This window comes from Pseudophryne corroboree, chromosome 10 (assembly GCF_028390025.1).
Source record: "Pseudophryne corroboree isolate aPseCor3 chromosome 10, aPseCor3.hap2, whole genome shotgun sequence".
Taxonomy (NCBI): domain Eukaryota; kingdom Metazoa; phylum Chordata; class Amphibia; order Anura; family Myobatrachidae; genus Pseudophryne; species Pseudophryne corroboree.
The window spans coordinates 95,058,390-95,076,853 of NC_086453.1; positions in this window are offsets into that span (position 1 = coordinate 95,058,390).

The window sequence follows — 18,464 nt, forward strand, 5'->3', positions numbered from 1 at the left end:
ACAGGGAGCTGAGATGGTGGATTCCAGTGGGGACGAATTGATAATCTGTGAGGAGGGGGATGTACACGGTGATATATCGGAGGATGATGATGAGGTGGACATCTTGCCTCTGTAGAGCCAGTTTGTGCAAGGAGAGATTAATTGCTTCTTTTTTGGTGGGGGTCCAAACCAACCCGTCATTTCAGCCACAGTCGTGTGGCAGACCCTGTCACTGAAATGATGGGTTGGTTAAAGTGTGCATGTCCTGTTTATACAACATAAGGGTGGGTGGGAGGGCCCAAGGACAATTCCATCTTGCACCTCTTTTTTCTTTCATTTTTCTTTGCGTCATGTGCTGTTTGGGGAGTATTTTTTTGAAGGGCCATCCTGCGTGACACTGCAGTGCCACTCCTAGATGGGCCAGGTGTTTGTGTCGGCCACTAGGGTCGCTTAGCTTACTCACACAGCTACCTCATTGCGCCTCTTTTTTTCTTTGCGTCATGTGCTGTTTGGGGAGTGTTTTTTGGAGGGGCCATCCTGCGTGACACTGCAGTGCCACTCCTAGATGGGCCAGGTGTTTGTGTCGGCCACTAGGGTCGCTTAGCTTACTCACACAGCTACCTCATTGCGCCTCTTTTTTTCTTTGCGTCATGTGCTGTTTGGGGAGTGTTTTTTGGAAGGGCCATCCTGCGTGACACTGCAGTGCCACTCCTAGATGGGCCAGGTGTTTGTGTCGGCCACTAGGGACGCTTAGCTTACTCACACAGCTACCTCATTGCGCCTCTTTTTTTCTTTGCGTCATGTGCTGTTTGGGGAGTGTTTTTTGGAAGGGCCATCCTGCGTGACACTGCAGTGCCACTCCTAGATGGGCCAGGTGTTTGTGTCGGCCACTAGGGTCGCTTAGCTTACTCACACAGCTACCTCATTGCGCCTCTTTTTTTCTTTGCGTCATGTGCTGTTTGGGGAGAGTTTTTTGGAAGGGCCATCCTGCGTGACACTGCAGTGCCACTCCTAGATGGGCCAGGTGTTTGTGTCGGCCACTAGGGTCGCTTAGCTTACTCACACAGCTACCTCATTGCGCCTCTTTTTTTTCTTTGCGTCATGTGCTGTTTGGGGAGTGTTTTTTGGAAGGGCCATCCTGCGTGACACTGCAGTGCCACTCCTAGATGGGCTAGGTGTTTGTGTCGGCCACTAGGGTCGCTTAGCTTAGTCATCCAGCGACCTCGGTGCAAATTTTAGGACTAAAAATAATATTGTGAGGTGTGAGGTGTTCAGAATAGACTGAAAATTAGTGGAAATTATGGTTTTTGAAGTTAATAATACTTTGGGATCAAAATGACCCCCAAATTCTATGATTTAAGCTGTTTTTTAGTGTTTTTTTGAAAAAAACACCCGAATCCAAAACACACCCGAATCCGACAAAAAAAATTCGGTGAGGTTTTGCCAAAACGCGGTCGAACCCAAAACACGGCCGCGGAACCGAACCCAAAACCAAAACACAAAACCCGAAAAATTTCAAGTGCACATCTCTACATTTAACACACACACCAGGGCTGCTTCAGTGCTATGTCTTCTCCTGAATCCTGATTGAAATGGATCATAAATATCATGGGTTGTCAGGTGGGTTTCCAGTTGATTTGCAACCACTTTCTCAATAACCTTTCCTAGGAAAGGATGGTTTGATACCGGTCTGTAGTCGGTCATGCAGTCGGGATCTAAATTAGGTTTTTTAAGAAGCAGTCTAACAATTGTTTCCTTTAGGGGTCCAGGAAAAATGCCTGTCTGCAAAGAGCATTGAACAATTTTTGCAAAGACAGGCCCAATTATATCCATACAACCTATTAGAAGCTTGGTTGAGGCCGGGTCCAGATCACAGGTGGTGGGACGCAAAATCCGAGCAATTTCAGCAGTGTCCTTTACATCCACTGGGTCAAAGCTGGTCCATGAAGGCAGGTAGCTTATATTGACAGGCTTTGTAGTTTGGCACTCCTTTGATGGCACTGTGGAGATTCCAGCACAGATGGTGGATATTTTATCTGCAAAGAAGTTTGCAAACTCGTTGCATCTTGCCTGGGAGAGGGTCTCATCAGTCTGCATGCATGCTGGCTTGCAAAGCATCTCCACTGTGCGGAAAAGTTGAGCAGGCCTATTGTTTGCTGCCGTGAACTCATTTGACAGGAACTGTGATTTCTTACGAGTGATTGTCGATTGATATTCTTCGTTATGCTTTATTAGAATAGAGCAGTGGTTCTCAAACTGTGTGCCGTGGCATCCTGGGGTGCCTCAGCACACTTGCAGGGTGCCTTGGGTTGGTGATCCAAGACCAGTTCAAATTATGTATGATCATTGTAATAGACAAAACCAGTGCTTGTGGCTTCCCGTCATAATCTATGTTGACAAACAGAAGCGAATCTTGTCCCTCACCACATAACTGTTTACTTAAACTTACAATTTACTTAATTCTATATTTTTTTCAAAATTTCTGAATTTTTCTGAATAAGAAAAATTTGGCCTAGGGGGGCCGTGAAAAAAATTGTAATAATCTAGGGCGCACGCTAAAGCTGCGCTGGTCGGTAGCTACTCTTGAAGTGCAAAGGCATCGCCGCTGTGCGATGCCTTTGCACTTCTGCGGGGGGGCCGGCACTGACATGCGGGGCGTACTAGCCCTGTGCTGGGTGTCCCCCCCGCATGTAAGTGTGAATGATCGTAGCTGTGCTAAATTTAACACAGCTACGATCAACTCGGAATGACCCACTATATGTCTTCCAAGACTCTCAGGTGTACTAAGCGGAAAAATGTAGACAACAAAGTAGTAAATAATTAATAGTGACAGACAGCAAAGAGACCTCTGGACAGTGGAGAAAAACTACTGGAAACCAACATTTGGAGGTAACTTCTAAGATTGTAATAATAATGAATTCATCAGTTACTAGAGTAAGTGGTAATTCCACCTATGCTTTTATTCTGATATGCATTTAGATATGTTATAGAGGTTTATTTATTTATTACCAGTTTCTTATATAGTGCACACATACCCGCAGTGCTTCACAGAGAATATTTGACCATTCAAATACACAGTTAGGGCCATGGTGGGAATTAAACCGGTGACCTCAGTGCAGTAATACTAACCACTACACTGCCCATGATTTGAGATCATTAGTCTTACTTTAATACTTTAAAATACTTTTAACCATCTGTACACAAAAACTCTTTTGGCCAACCTGGTTTTGCCTTAGACACTAATGCCCCCTTAGAAATATGTGTTAACTCGCTGGATGCGTTGCTTGTGCCTGCATCCCGCTAGCCAGTGGCGGAACTAGCGAGTGGTGGGCCCAGGTGCAACAAAATGCTTTGGGCCCCCTTCTCATCCCATCCAAGTCCACCCCCTCACCCCCAACTACAAATTAGGGATTCTTTGCATGCTCCCATATGTATATGCATATATTGATATATTATTTAAAAAAGGAATTGCTGGCCACACAGGTGTGTGTGTGTGTGTGTGTGTGTGTGTGTATATATATATATATATATATATATATATACTAGGTGCTTCATCGCGCCCTACGGGCGCTCTTCACACCGTCGCAAGGGGCTACGCCCCTTTAACCCTTGCATGCCTATATGGGGTTCAATATTTGTATTATATGGAGTATTATCGGCATTCCTTTGTTAGTGGTTAAATATTGCACAATGAAAGGGCGTGCGATGGTGAAGGAGGCGCAGCCCCGTGCGACGGTGTGAACAGCCCCTGCAGGGCACAATGTACAGAATGAGCGGGTGCGGGGGGGGGATTGCGGATGGGGAAGGGTGTCTGTAGATGCTGCAGGTGGAGGGGGGGCAGATGCGGGGGGGCCCGGATGGGGAAGGGTTGGGACGTGCTGCGGGTGGGGGAGAGACAGAAGAGTGGGGGCTGTAGATGGGGGAGGGGTCCGGAGGCACTGCAGGTGGGGGAGGGGCAGGGGTGCCACTGGGGAGGGGCAGGTGCAGGGATGGTGCGGATGGGTGAAGGGTTCCGGAGGTGCTGTGGGATGGGAAGGGGCGGGGGTGCCGGGGGTGGGGTAGGGGGTCCGGAGGCACCGCGGTGGGGGAGAGGCAGGTGCGGGTGGTGCGGCGGACGGGGAAGGGGGTCCGGAGGCACTGCAGGTGGTGGAGGGGCAGGTGCGGAGGTGCCGTGGGTGGGTGAGGGGGGGACCGCGAATGGAGGAGGGTGTCTGCAGATGCTGTGGGTGGAGGGGGGCAGGTGTGGGGGGAGCCATATATGGGGGGTGGATGGTGGAGGGGGTCTGGAGGTGCTGTGGGTGGTGGGGGAGTGGGAGCCGCTGGTGGTGTAGGGGGTCTGGAGGCACAGCGTGTGGGGGAGGGGTGGAGTGTCGCATGTGGTGGAGGGGAAGGTGCGGAGGTGTGGTGCATTGGGGAGGGGTCTGGAGGCGCTGCGGGTACTGTACCTGCCAAAAAGGTAGTTGGAGGGTATGCAGTAACAGGGCCAGGACAGAGGTGACAGGGTCAGAACAGGGATGACGGGGCCAGGACAAGGGTGACGGGGCCAGGACAGGGGTGACAGGGCAAGGACAGGGGTGACGGGGCCAGGACAGAAATGACAGGGACAGGATAGGGGTGACAGGGCCAGGGTAGGGGCGGCAGGACCAGGATTTGGTTGACAGGGCCAGGATAGGGGTGACAGGGCCAGGATAAGGGTGACAGGGCCAGGATAAGGGTGACAGGGCCAGGATAAGGGTGAAAGGGCCAGGATAAGGGTAACAGGGCAAGGCCAGGGGTGACAGGGCAAGGCCAGGGGTGACAGGGACATGACAGAACACAGGGCACGGGAGAGATTGGTATTAGGGACAAAACAGTGGTGACAGACAGATGTGTCTTACCGGAGTCACTGCTGCTGGCTGCTGCTGTTCCACTCCAACCTGTTGGGATCTGCTGCTGGTGGAGACTTGGCATGGCTGACGCTCTCAGGCTGGAGTCCTGCTTCCTCTGCCCGTCCGCATCCCTCTCCCCCACTCCTCAGTCACACACCGCGGACCTCGCGCGGCTGCCGGGCACTGTGGTAAGGGGAGACTGGTGGTGACTGGTTAGCCCCCAGGAGACGCTGCGGCTGGAGGGAGGAGGGGGTCGGAGCCTGCAAGCAGCGCTGCCCGCCGGCTAAAGTGTGTGAAGGAGCTGGGCGCACCTCACTGCGGGCGGCAGCGCTGCAGCTAGAGTTGAGGTTGCCGGGGCTGGAGATAACAGAGGCAGTACGGAAACTGCACAGCGGCAGGTGCCCCACAAAACTGCAGCTAAGAAGCGTGGAGTGTGCCAGAAAGTGACGTTCCTCCGCGTCAGAGAGACCCTGCTGAGTATGCTGATGTGGGGGGTCAAGTACACAGTGAGCCGGTGCCTGTCTGTCTGTATGGCATACCCCCTCACACACCCCCATACCTCCCAACTGTCCCGATTTTAGCGGGACAGTCCCATTTTTTCGGGTCTGTCCCACTATCCCACCCGCGGGCCGCAGTGTCCCGTGGTGGGTGGGGGTGGGGGGCAGTTGGGAAGCTCCTGTATTTGCTGTTCTGCTTAGCGTGCACACAGCGTCTATTTAGTGGAGACAGAGGGAGAGGGGGCATCAGGGGGTACGGATTAAGGGTGGGCCCAGGGGGTACGTACCCCGGGCCTCACAGTTTTAGGGGGCCCGCGGCTGGAGTAGCTCTGTCCCAGCTCTGAAGCTCCCCAGTCCTGCCAGTAACAGCGGCAGCATTGTGCTACAGTCAGCACACGCTGCTGCATGTTGGCAGGTCTGTGGTGTTGCAGAGAGGCAGCAGTCTCCCTGCTTTCTTCTGCCTGTGTGGGTGTGTAGGGGGCAGCGACCACCCCCTCTGGATTTACCCCTAGCTGAGGGGCCAAAATCCCATAAAAAAAAAACAAAACAAAAAAAAAAAAACCCGGAATTTGCATAAAGGGGCGTGGCCACGAGGGCGCAATTAGGCCACGCCCCCAAACCCACAGCAGGCACAGCAATGAGATAGGGTTCCTGTCTCAAGTGCCCTGGGCCCCTCGGACTCATAATCCGGCCGCTGGGGGCATGCCAGCAGCTCACAAAGCGCTGGGCATGCCCCCTCGCTGACGAAAAGGGGCGTGGCTCGCGATCGCGGGTCCACCGTGAAGCCACGCCCCCTTGCCCGTTAGTCATGCCCCCTTTTTGCTGTACGTGTGTCCCTCCTGCCTGAAGAAAGCTGGGAGGTATGCACCCCTGCCTGTGCCATGCCCATACCATCTGCTCCTGCTCCTGCTACAAGTCTCCTATAGATTTGTCCAGATCTGTGACTCATTTGACTAACTCCGCCCACTATTTTGACTCCGCCCAGCGTTAGCAAATGAAGCACAAAGTCACAGATCTGGGCTATTATATAGGAGATATATATACAATATTCAGCAACACTCAGAGATGCAAAGTACAGTATGACATAACAGGGTAGAGATACACATACAGATGGGATGCATTCAGGTTTAGGATGTGGAGAGGGGGTGATTATTTGGATGCAATGTGGGCACTGTGCTGGAGAGGATCTGGTGAGGGGGACCTGCTCAGGGCAGGGAAATGGATACCTAGCAACAGTGCCGTAACTAGACATTTTAGCGCTGTGTGCAAGAAATGGCATCGGCGCCCCCCTCCTTATGTAAAATAAGGGCAGTGTGCGCAGTAGGTGCGCGTGGAAAATATAGGGGCGTGGCTTCACTGGGAAGGGGTGTGGCCACAAAATAATACCAATTCATATTATGGTGCACAGTAGTCTCCATTATTCAAATTATGCCGCACAGTAGCGCCACTACACCAGGTAGAGCCCCTTTTACACATTACCGTGGATAGATTTCCTTTTTATACATTACGGCAGACAGCATCCCCTTTTTACCCATTACGGCAGACAGAGTCACTTTTTTACACATTACGGCAACAGAGTCCCCTTTTTTACACATTACGGCAGACAGTCCCCCTTTTTACACATTACGGCAGACTGCGTCCCCTTTTTACACATTACGGCAGACAGCGCCCCCTTTTTGATTTCCCAAACAAATGTTCCTCATCCTTTTCCTGTCACACACAAAGTTCTTGTAATTTAAACATAAATCTGCATCCTACATAATGCGGCCTAGGAAATCTTAGATCAAACTGTTGTTAAATGAAGCCCACTAGTTTGCATTCATAAAACACAATGTGATTAACATGTTCCTGTCTCATTCACATCTCCATGCAAACCCAGTTTTTGGGATTACAACAGGAAAGGCTGAAAAGACAGTCTTCCTTCCAAACCTTAGTTTGTATTTCAAAGAAAATGTTTGGCCACCAAAAGGCCTGCTGATTGACACTTACTTGTACATAGCAAGTCTGGAGCTAGGACAATTACCATATGACTTGCTATGTACAAGGTGTGGAAGAACAATCATCAAAGCCCTTTAGAATCAAAATAACTCATACTGTACTTTTCTCAGTAGTGCTCTGTCCATGCAGTTCTATAACTGCGCAGTTCATAATTCTCCAACAACGCACTGCACAGCGATATAACATGTTAAGACACATTATTAAACATACATTTAGTCATGCTTAGTGTATGGTGCCTAGAGCCAAGTGTTCCTTTTAAAAATGGCACCTAGTGCCCATTGTCCATTTAAAATGGGGCATGGCAGCTGAGGGTTAAGCCAGTCATCGCCACGGCTACGATTATCCATGTGGCTGGGGGATCTCCGGCCACAGCATGTATTGAGTCAATTTGACTCATTACATGCCGCTGGCTTTGGGCCCCTTGACAGCGGTGGGCCCCAGTGCAAGGCACCGCTTGCACTGGTGGTAGTTCCGCCACTGCCGCAGGCTATTACATAAGTATCTTACGCTCTGCTTATACTATTCAGTGCAACTAACCTGGGGACACTCGCCATTATGAATCTGATTACACAAGGCTGGGACACTAGTCTTATGTTTCTGTTCTAGCCATGGTTCGGATACACTTTATAATTTCTGTGTGTGGAACCTGTGCCACCATGACTTGGCAGATATCTATGGTACTGTCAGTAAAGAGTACTTAGGGCATCTGACTTCCAGCTCCTGACTTTGCTTATCAGGAGAGGACATCAAGGCAAATGACAAGGCAGCACTATACCTGGGACTCTGGTGTAAATGTGCGAACACAGCAACTGTTCATCAGAAACTGGGAAAAAATGGCGCAACAGAAATGGGGACATCTAGCGGAACCTGCCAGTATTACACTCAGCAGCGGCAGCAACACTGACATGCGGTGAGGTGAGGCAGAGCCTTTCCTGTCACACTAACGCTTGCACTAGAGTTTTGACTGTATAAATTATATGAAAAATACCAAGAATATGTTTGAAATATCTTTTTTGTTTTAATCTAATCATTTTTATAGCCAAAACTCTGGAGTAAAAGGTCTATGGCAGATGAGGTGGTGCCTCCCCTGCCTACCTTTTCTGCACATCTCTGATCAAAACTCACCAAGTTTCCAGGAGTTTATACTGCTGCACCTGTGTATAATGCCCACATGTACCCTTTGGCTCATATATTGTGTGTAAATCTGGCTCTGCTGCTAGCCAGTGCCTCCTGAGCCATTTAACTCACCGCACGTCCCTGGCAGCACATCTCTGCTTCCAGCTCTTGGAGCTTCTATCGGTCTGAGGGGGGGATTTTAACCTGATCTTAGATGTGCTAAATTTAGCACATCTATGATCGGCTTCCCTGACATGCGGGGGGACGCTCAGCACAGGGCTAGTCTGCCCCGTATGTCAGGCCCGACCCCGTCGTACAAGTACAAAAGCATCGCACAGAGGCGATGCTTTTGTACTGTAGGAGTAGCTCCCAGCCAGCGCAGCTCCTGTGCACTGGCAGGGAGCTACTTGTCGCTGCCCGGGTCGCATCACCTGCGTGTGACATCATGCAGCCGCCGCGGCCCACCCCTCCAAGGTCTGGCCACGCCTGCATTGCCCGGACCGCGCTCCCTAAATGGCGGCCAAATGCTGCCGGCCCGCCCCCTCTCGCCCAGCGACTGCCTCTGCCTGTCAATCAGGCAGAGGCGATCACAGGGCTAAGCGCCGGCGCATGCGCACTTTAGACCTGATCGCTGCTGTGCGAACACGCACAGCACCGATCAGGTCTGAAATAGCCTGAGTGCTTGACAGAGCTCCCTCCTCTTCTCAGTGCTCTTCACACTTGCGATACTGGAGTACCTGTCAGGTTGACACCAGTCATTTGGCCAGTCATATTGTGACTCATAGCTATATCTGCCAAAAGGGTCTTTCCTGGGAATAACCAGCACTACTGTGAGTCTCATGTCGTGTTCTGTTTAGAAAACATATGTACTGTATATATATATATATATATATATATATATATATATATATATATATATGTGCAGGGTTGGGGTGGCCCACAAGCGTACAGGGGAAATCTCAGATGAGCCCCATTGCCTGGCCCAAATCCTTCTATAGCAGTGATTCTCAAACTCAGTCCTCACTGTGCACTGTGTATCACCAACTATCACATTTTAGAACTCCACAGGTGACCTGGAAAACATGAACTGTGTGGGGTCCTGTGGACCGAGTTTGAGAACTTGTGTTCTATAGGGATTACGTTCCAGACTGTGCACTTGAGTTATACGTTATGCATATGTTACATTATACTACACGGGACTATGCTGCATTTTCTACAGTGCATTCCTATAACTAACCTGTTACATTATCGTGCATGCACTAGCACTATCTACTATATATAATCATCAAGGGGCTCAGACCATGCACTCTTTAAAGAGTAGTCAAACCTCTGTGGTGTCCTGCCACACCCCTAAGCATGGGCCCCTACCACTGCATTTCCCAAATGGGCCCATCATGTCCCAGTCTGACACTGTATATGTGGCCTTATAACTTGCAGCACAGACCAAAAAAGTTTAAGAACAATTTAATCACTGCCAGGGACACCTTAATTATAGGCATGTGTAGCCATCTAAGTATACGTAGGTGTATCACTCCACCCAATCTTAATATGTTCACTAAATATGATTATAATGATTTTATTTAGGTTTCAAATGTTAACCTTTACTAAATATCAATATACAGTACGAAGCTCAGAATATAAGAAAAGCTCAAGAAAATGATGCTACAGTATAAATACAGAATAACTGGAATTATATGGTGCAGTTTGAAAAAGAAGGACATTGGCAAAAAATTTCCAGAGACAGAACATTTACTAATTTTCAATTTTGGATTAAATTTTATGGTCTATTTAAATCATCTGAAATCAAATCAAATCGAACTTTTAAATCACTCATCAAATCCCACATTTGCTAAGATTCAATTTTACATTCGATTTAAAAAATCGACCATATGGGGTTGACAGGAGCGATATGCGTGACCGGCGTTCGGGATGCCGGCGATTCCAGTCACACCTGTTCCTTCTGCAGCTGCTCCTCTTAGGTGGATGGACGCCACGGCAGGGACAAGACAGGGAGGGGCAGGTGGGCACAGCGTTGTAACTTGCATCATGACGTCACTCATACATTCACAATACAGTGACCGGAAAAGGTGACCTGTGCCTTTTAAATTATGTGTTTTTTTTTGCCTACCTGTGCATTGCCAGGCGGGCGGCTGGCACGATCCCTTTATAATCCATTACTAGGCATTGCAGCCATGTTTAGTGCCCCTCAAAACTTTGGCGCCACTTAGAACTTTGGGGCCCGGCACTGGTGTACCCTTTGCACCCCTCTGTCACTAGACCTGCGACCTATGCTGACCCTGCTTCCCAAATCCGTGATGCCATGACTTCATGCTTACTGTATGTGGCTGGGCTGATGGCATTAGGAAGTAGGGCAGCTCTACAGGCTTCAGGGTGTTTGCCTGGAGAGTGTCTTGGACGTCGCATGCTTCTCTGCAGCACTGCTCTAGGCATTCTGCAAGCCACATGTAGGTGCCATGGGCCAGCGAAGGTGCAGCCTCCAGAGGCCTGTGCGACGGAACTGCATACACACCACTAGTAATGGCCCTACAATTAGTAGGACTTTCCACTTAGCTGTCACAGTGGGTGGAATTCAAATGTTTGAAAAGTTGGTTGGGTGTCTGTTTTTCCTGTCTATTAGATACGATAAAACAGACTCCCAAATGACTTTTCAAACATTTGAATCTCCCCCAATGAGTGTAATGATCAGGGCCGTCTTTTCGTATATGCTCAATGGGCACTTACCCAAGGGCCCCAGGATGCTAAGGGCCCTAGGCTGATAACTAAGGGTCTCCTCTTTCCAGGGGTACCAGATTTTTTAAAATCGGCCCTGGGGAACCAGAGATATCCAACTTCAAAGCAGTGGTCCCCCATCCAAGCCTGTTAATTGCTCTTCCCAGCCAGATATCTTGGGTTCCGTCTGACTTAAGGGGGGTACACACGGAGCGATAATCTAAGCAATCTGACTAGATTGCTTAGATTTTTAGCAAGATCGCTCCGTGTGTAGCCCTAACAGCGATAGCGATGCGCAGCCCCGCGCATCGCTATCGCTGCTGCTAGATTGGCCTGCATGCAGGCCAATCTAGCGGGTCGCTCACTTCACCCGCTGGGTGAAGTGAGCGGCCCCCCCGTCTCCCCCCGCACGCTCAGCACAGATCGCGCTGTGCTGAGCGTCGGGAGAGATGTGTGCTGAGCGGTTCGCTCAGCACACATCTCTCCAGCATCGGGCCGTGAGTACTGGCCTTTAGAGTTTTTCTGAGGATATACTCCAACAGCTGGGACTCTCCCTGTTTGGTGGACACACTGCCAGCTTGTCCCTACTATGCTCGGAACCAGAAATATCAGCCTTCCAGCAGCCAGTCCCTGCTCCAGCTCCACACGCCTGGTATGCAGTTTTATATATTCATTGGTAGATTGCTCTGGCTCCTGAACTCTGATCCCCAAGTCCCCAGTACCTCCTGAAAGGTAACATAGTAACTAAGGTTGACAAAAGACAATTGTCCATCGAGTTCAAGCTATTTGTGGTCTCCTATGCAGTCTTATTATAGGACTAGTTATTTTTATGTTAGGACTAGTTAAATTAACTATAATGCGTTCCTATGCACCATAACCCTGAATATCTTTATCCAATAGGAATTTATCTAACCCATTCTTAGAGGTGTTGACTGAGTCCGCAGTTACTACTCTCTCAGGCAGGGAATTCCAAACACGTATTGCCCTTACTGTGAAAAAACCTTTTCGCCTCAATGTGCGAAAACTCCTCTCCTCTAACCTAAGCGAGTGACCACATGTTCTCTGTGCTGATCTTATAGAAAATAGGTCCCTCCCAAGCTCTGTGTATTGACCCCTTATATATTTGTAGATGTTGATCATGTCCACTCTTAGTCTCCTCTTTTCCAATGTAAACATGCCTAGCCTTGCAAGCCTTTCCTCGTATTCCAGCATCTCCATGCCCTTGATTAGTTTGGTCGCCCGCCTCTGAACCTTTTCTAGCTCCAGGATATCATTTTTATAATATGGTGCCCAAAATTGCACACAGTATTCAAGATGTGGCCTCACTAGTCATTTATATAATGGGAGTATAATACTCTCGTCCCTTGCATCAATTCCCCTTTTTATGCATGCTGATATCTTATTAGCCTTCTTTGCTGCACTCCTCAAAGGTGTCCCCAGTGCCTCCTGAAAGGTGTCCCCAGTGCCTCCTGAAAGGTGTCCCCAGTGCCTCCTGAAAGGTGTCCCCAGTGCCTCCTGAAAGGTGTCCCCAGTACCTCCTGAAAGGTGTCCCCAGTACCTCCTGAAAGGTGTCCCCAGTACCTCCTGGCAGGTGTCCCCAGTACCTCCTGGCAGGTGTCCCCAGTACCTCCTGGCAGGTGTCTCCAGTACCTCCTGGCAGGTGTCTCCAGTACCTCCTGAAAGGTGTCCCCAGTACCTCCTGAAAGGTGTCCCCAGTACTTCCTGAAAGGTGAAACTCTCTAGCTTTTTTTTAATCCAATCAAAGCTAAGAAATTTATTTTCAGGAACTTGAGATATCTGCAGTCAAGCAAGCTGCCCTCCCACCAGAAAATTATGAATAATAAGCCCACTCCACTAGCCACTCCTCCCCTACATATTAAGCACCCCCTACCACCCTGGAAGTCATGTACCAGGGCCCCTTCATTCAGCCCAATGCCCCCTTTTACAGTTAAGTATTCTCCCTTCCGCCCCATCTGTGCAGTAAAGGAGTAATTAGCAGAAATTACTGTTCCAGGTCCTACATGCTGAACGGAAGATAGAACACCCCCTACCACCCACGGGACATCAAAGCTGCTGCTGATAGCACCCCCCACCCCTACCGCTGGAGGATGGATAGGGGGCCCAGTGCACTGCTGTGCCCAGGGGCCTCCACTGCTGTTAAGACAGCCCTGGTAATGATTACACTTCTTCTCAATTGTTAGTAACCAAGGGGGTTATTCAAGTTTGTTAGCAAATCAAAAAAGTAAGCCTTGGGCAAAACCATGTGCACTGCAGGTACAGCTGATGTAACATGTGCAGAAACATTTAGATTTGGGTAGTGTGTGTTCAAACTGAAATCTAAACTGCAGTCTAAAAATTAAGCAGTCAGTACTTACAATTCCCAGAAATAATATAGCCCACCCAAATCTAATTCTTTCTGCTCATGTTACATCTGCTCCACCTGCAGTGCAACATGGTTTTGCCCAATTGCAAATTTTTTGGTTTGCTAACAAACCTGAATAACCCCCCCATGTTGCCATGCAAGGGGAGCAAGTACATTTATATTTTATTCTGTGCAGGGTAAATACTGCCTGCTTTTACATGTAGCCCACAAATGTTAGACAGCTATTATTATTATTATTATTATTATTATTATTATTATACTGCAACTTAGATTTCAGTTTGAACACCCTCTCCCCTCCTTCCCACACACCCAAATCTAAATTCCTTTGCACGTTACATCTGCCTTACCTGCAGTGGAACATAGTTTTGCCCAGTTGCTTTCTTTTTTGCTTTACTTACAAACATGAATCAGGCCTTTAGAGTGTTCGTATAACACTTCTTCCTAAACGGATATCTATAGTTTATTGAATTTATAATTAGAGAATGTGCTTCCGGGAATTATAAATACGTTAATAAGTATGTGTATATGTGACTAATTTGTACTCCACATTGGTATACTATTTATACATGAACAGTAGCATCTCAAGTGAAGGTAATTTGTAAAATCAGAAGTCACATTTCAACAGACTTATTTTTAGCTATGTACTAAAGCTACATTACATGCAAAGGTTGGATTTCTTTCAATAAGAAAATAGCTGTTTTTGACCAATGTTAGGTTGCACAGTATTACAAATTGTAATACACATAAAATATTAACAAATGAAGAGATCTTGGGGCAGATGTATTAACCTGGAGAAGGCATAAGGAAGTGATAAACCAGTGATACCCCTTTTAGACAGAGAAAAGAACCCGGTCATTTCCCGGTTCGGGAAGGTCGTCCCAGGATTTTTTTCTGTCTGAAAGGGTCAACACGGGACTGAATTCCCGGGACTTCAACCCAGGTTTTTCCCGGATCTTACACGGGTTGCCGGCTGTCTGAAAGGGTCCGACTCTGTATTCTAGAAATGGGTCACGGTTAACAGTGCTTATTGGCTGAGCTGGCAGGGCAGTGGCGATTGGCTGAGCAGCAGGGTCTCTCTAATTGGCTGAGCCGGCGAGGCACTGGCGCTGGAGTCTGAGGTCACAATTATGCTGCAGGGGAGACGGATGAGAGAGACAGCATTGTGCATTGGAAGGAGGAAGAGATCAGGGAGCTGCTTTCTGTTACAGGGGAGGAGGTGATCCGGAAGCAGATCACTGGGACAGTGAAGGACGCCACAGTCTACACCAACATTGCCAAGATACTTACCTCAAGGGGCATTGAGCGCACACAGCAGCAGGTAGTGAATAAACTGAAAGCTCTCAGTGGTGCTGCTAGAATGGATTGGGCTTACTATGATCAGTGCAATTAAGTTTTTGGCAATTCTGCACTGGTTAATCCCATTGTCATTTAATCGTCCAGTTGTGCGTCCTCACGAAGCGCTACCTCGGAGAACAGCCAATCCATTCCACCGACACCACCAATGTTCTGTGATGACATCACTGAGATCAGCTAAACCGATCCGATGGCTGCTGTGGGGAACCCAGTCACCAATACTATTGAGGTCGATGCCAGTGGAAGCAGCACAGGGACTCGGGCTGGGACACCGACTTCTGCGCAGAGTGAGACCCCAAAGTTGCGTAGGAACAGTAAGTTGTTTTTGTTTTACTTTACACACACTTAAGATTTTTGTTTTATTTAAAATCCGGTATATATGTAACAAACTGTAAAATAAGCTCCGATTCTTTTCTCTTCAGCTTCTACCAGCATAAAATAGGCAATTGCTCAAGTCCACACCTTTCCACACTGGTGCCAATGAAAGTTTACTTTATTGACTTTTTACCAGCCTTAGCAATAGAATTCAGTTGCTATAAATTTACATGTGAAAAGCATACAGTTCAAAATTTAAAACATAGACAATTAATATATTTAACTCAAGAGGTTATCACTTCGCATAAGCCGAGTGTTTGCGGTAGCCGCTCCGTCTATGCTGCGCCCCTGTAAGGTAGTAAACTCTGTACGCGCTTTCCCGCAAAGATGCAATACTAGAATATATCCGACTCGCTACGCATCGCGACCTGTAGATCAACAGCAATGAAATTTACTTTAAATACAGGTGAATCTCTTACGGGTTGTGCTAATTACCCCGATATTCATTAACAATTAGAACATGAATTTACACTCACACCCGAATCCCTTAGAGCACGTGCACGGCTGTTAGTGTATAAATGAGAGCTCTCATATGGTTCGTTGCCCGGGATAAATAGGTCACTGAAAGTACTTGTTCCCAAATGACCTCCTTAGGTACTATAGTATATTCAATTAATTAAGGCTGCTCCTGCGGTAAACTACTCTGTTCCAGTAACACTGACAACTTGTCCCGGTCCCTGTTCAGCAGTTTCTCTGACACATAAGCTTTGCAGCTGTCACTTTGTATTCCTTTCTACAGTAACTCACTAATCCTGTCACTAGGTATCACTGTACTAGCTTTGCAGGCAAGGTGACTTAGCTCCAATGTAATAATAGCGCAAGCGGCGTCCCTAGTAACTTCTCGTCCCGCAACAGTAGTTAAGAGTTTCCTGACCGGCTGGGATTACTAATAGTTCCTTGCTTGGAAACGTTCCTAGCTAGTGCTGAGTCGACTATATAGAGTTTGTGGGCTCTGTAGTGGATACTCTGTTGCTAAAAACTCCTTTTGAGACTTTCTTCTTTGTCACCGTATATAGTTTATATATAAACTTGGGACTGTATAAGTTCAGGAGTGGTTACTGTATTGCAGCACTCATCCCTCAGGACAGTTTCTCTGGGTACAAGGCTTTTGCACATAAGTCTATGTCCCTAGTTTAGGTAGGAGTCTACGGAACTTGTACGTCCTGGGATGGATCAACTCTGCAGAGAATCTGTAACGTGTCTATGCACAAGGTCCTCAGGATGTGTGCACTAATTACTATCTAGATGTGAGGCGGCAGCTGATACTATTGGGTTGAACTATTGATGGGCCTCCTGTGAGGGTTACTTATACGGTACCTTGCAGGGAACTCCGGTTCCCCCCTCTGGAGTCTATCCCGGCCGTTGTCTCCCACTCTCTGGGAGTGATTCTGTGTAGTGTGTGCTGCCAATGTATAGAGCTAGAGGCTCCCACTAGCTCCACCTCCAGGCGTAGCCACTACCGTGAAGCCGCCTCTCCAGCTACGGATTGCAGGACTTTCTGGTTATTCACAGATAGCACCCCTCCGGACCCGCCTCTACAGCGTCTTCCGTTCAACGACTCTCAGCGGGGACACTCAGCTGCAGCGCTTCCAGACGTCACGGAGGGCTCCGTCTCTCCGGCCCGCCTATGTCCAGCCGGAAGCCTCCTCTGTACGCACGGGAGCCGGGTATCGCCGCAAGCCTGGATCGCGCTTGTCTCTCCTTTCTGTGCTAACGGTGAGATGCTGGAGGTGTCCACCGAAGACGGGATCGCAGTCCTCTGGGCGCCGCAGACCTCTCTCCCCGTTGCTACTCTGTCGCAGCTCCTTCAATGCTCCTCTTCAACCGTTGGTCCGTGCTTGTCTCTTCCTTTTCTTTCACGAGCCCGCTCTGGGAGCTCCCCTGGAGACCGGCACGCGGCAGTCCTAGAACTTTATGTTCACGCGCCGGCTCCAGTGAGGGTGACAACCTCTCTTGTCCACTGTCACCAATGTTAAATACGGCCACAGCATAATGATGGCCACAGTTTATTGACAACCATGTACGGGGACAAAACCCACCAGGCTCCCCAGAGACTACAAAATTACATAACCATAAATATATATATATAGGGGTACCTATAATACCCTAGTGGGGTTGCCACATGCCTGCCTGCTAGAACAATGCGTGTCCTCACGCAGTTGGCATTTCTGCCGAATGATAGAGGGATTTACCTTTAACCCTTGTTACAATTAATGACATAACAATATTATAAAATAGTTCTTATTCCACACATTTTCTGAATTTAAAGTACAAGATTATGCCGTATCACTCTCTCTTGGATCTGACATAGTAGACATAGATCAGGCAGATTCAGTCTCGGTACCTTAGAGGTAAGATGCCTCTAGTGCTGCGTTCCGGCCTCCGATTGGCTGGATCAAGTACTTCACCTCTTACCGGAACACTTTCGGCACGAGCGGCCTCTTCGCCTACAATAGACCTCCCTACGATGAGGCCGGTGGCTATTGTTTCTATCGGGCTCGGTGAAGCAGCGCCGCCCATGAACAACAGGAGCTCTATTGGATCATGTAGTGGAATGTCCTCAGGAGTACCCTGCCCTTTTGTCACAGGAGAGTTTCCTTCGGTTACCGGAACTTCCATAGTACATGGTTTTAATTGATCCCTAGCCACAACTCTGACAGGCCCTTCCTGACCTTGGCGGATTCGATAAGTATAGGTATTCCCCGCTGGTATACCCATCACAACATATGGAATAGCCTCCCACATAGCATCAAGTTTGCTAGATCTGTGATTCTTCTTTAACCAGACTCGGTCTCCCACATGTAAAGAAAGAGGCTGAACATTGGTATTGTATCTTTCTCCTGTCGTCTATGGACGGCCTCCATCCTCTGCTCAACAATCTGTCTGGCTGTTTTGATCCGATGCTGGTGTTCACGTACCCAATCAACTTTAGGATCTATCGGGTCGATCAGAACAGGGTTCAATTCCAAGTCTGTGGGCAACTTGCCCTGCCTGCCAAACATGAGGTAGTAGGGTGTGAACCCGGTAGAACAATGTTCGGTATTATTATACAAGTAGGTAAGTTCAGGTACAATAGCGGCCCACTGTGTGCGCTTCTCTGCAGACAAACTCCTTAGCATCCCGATGATGATCCGGTTGGCCTGTTCGCATAACCCATTCCTCTGT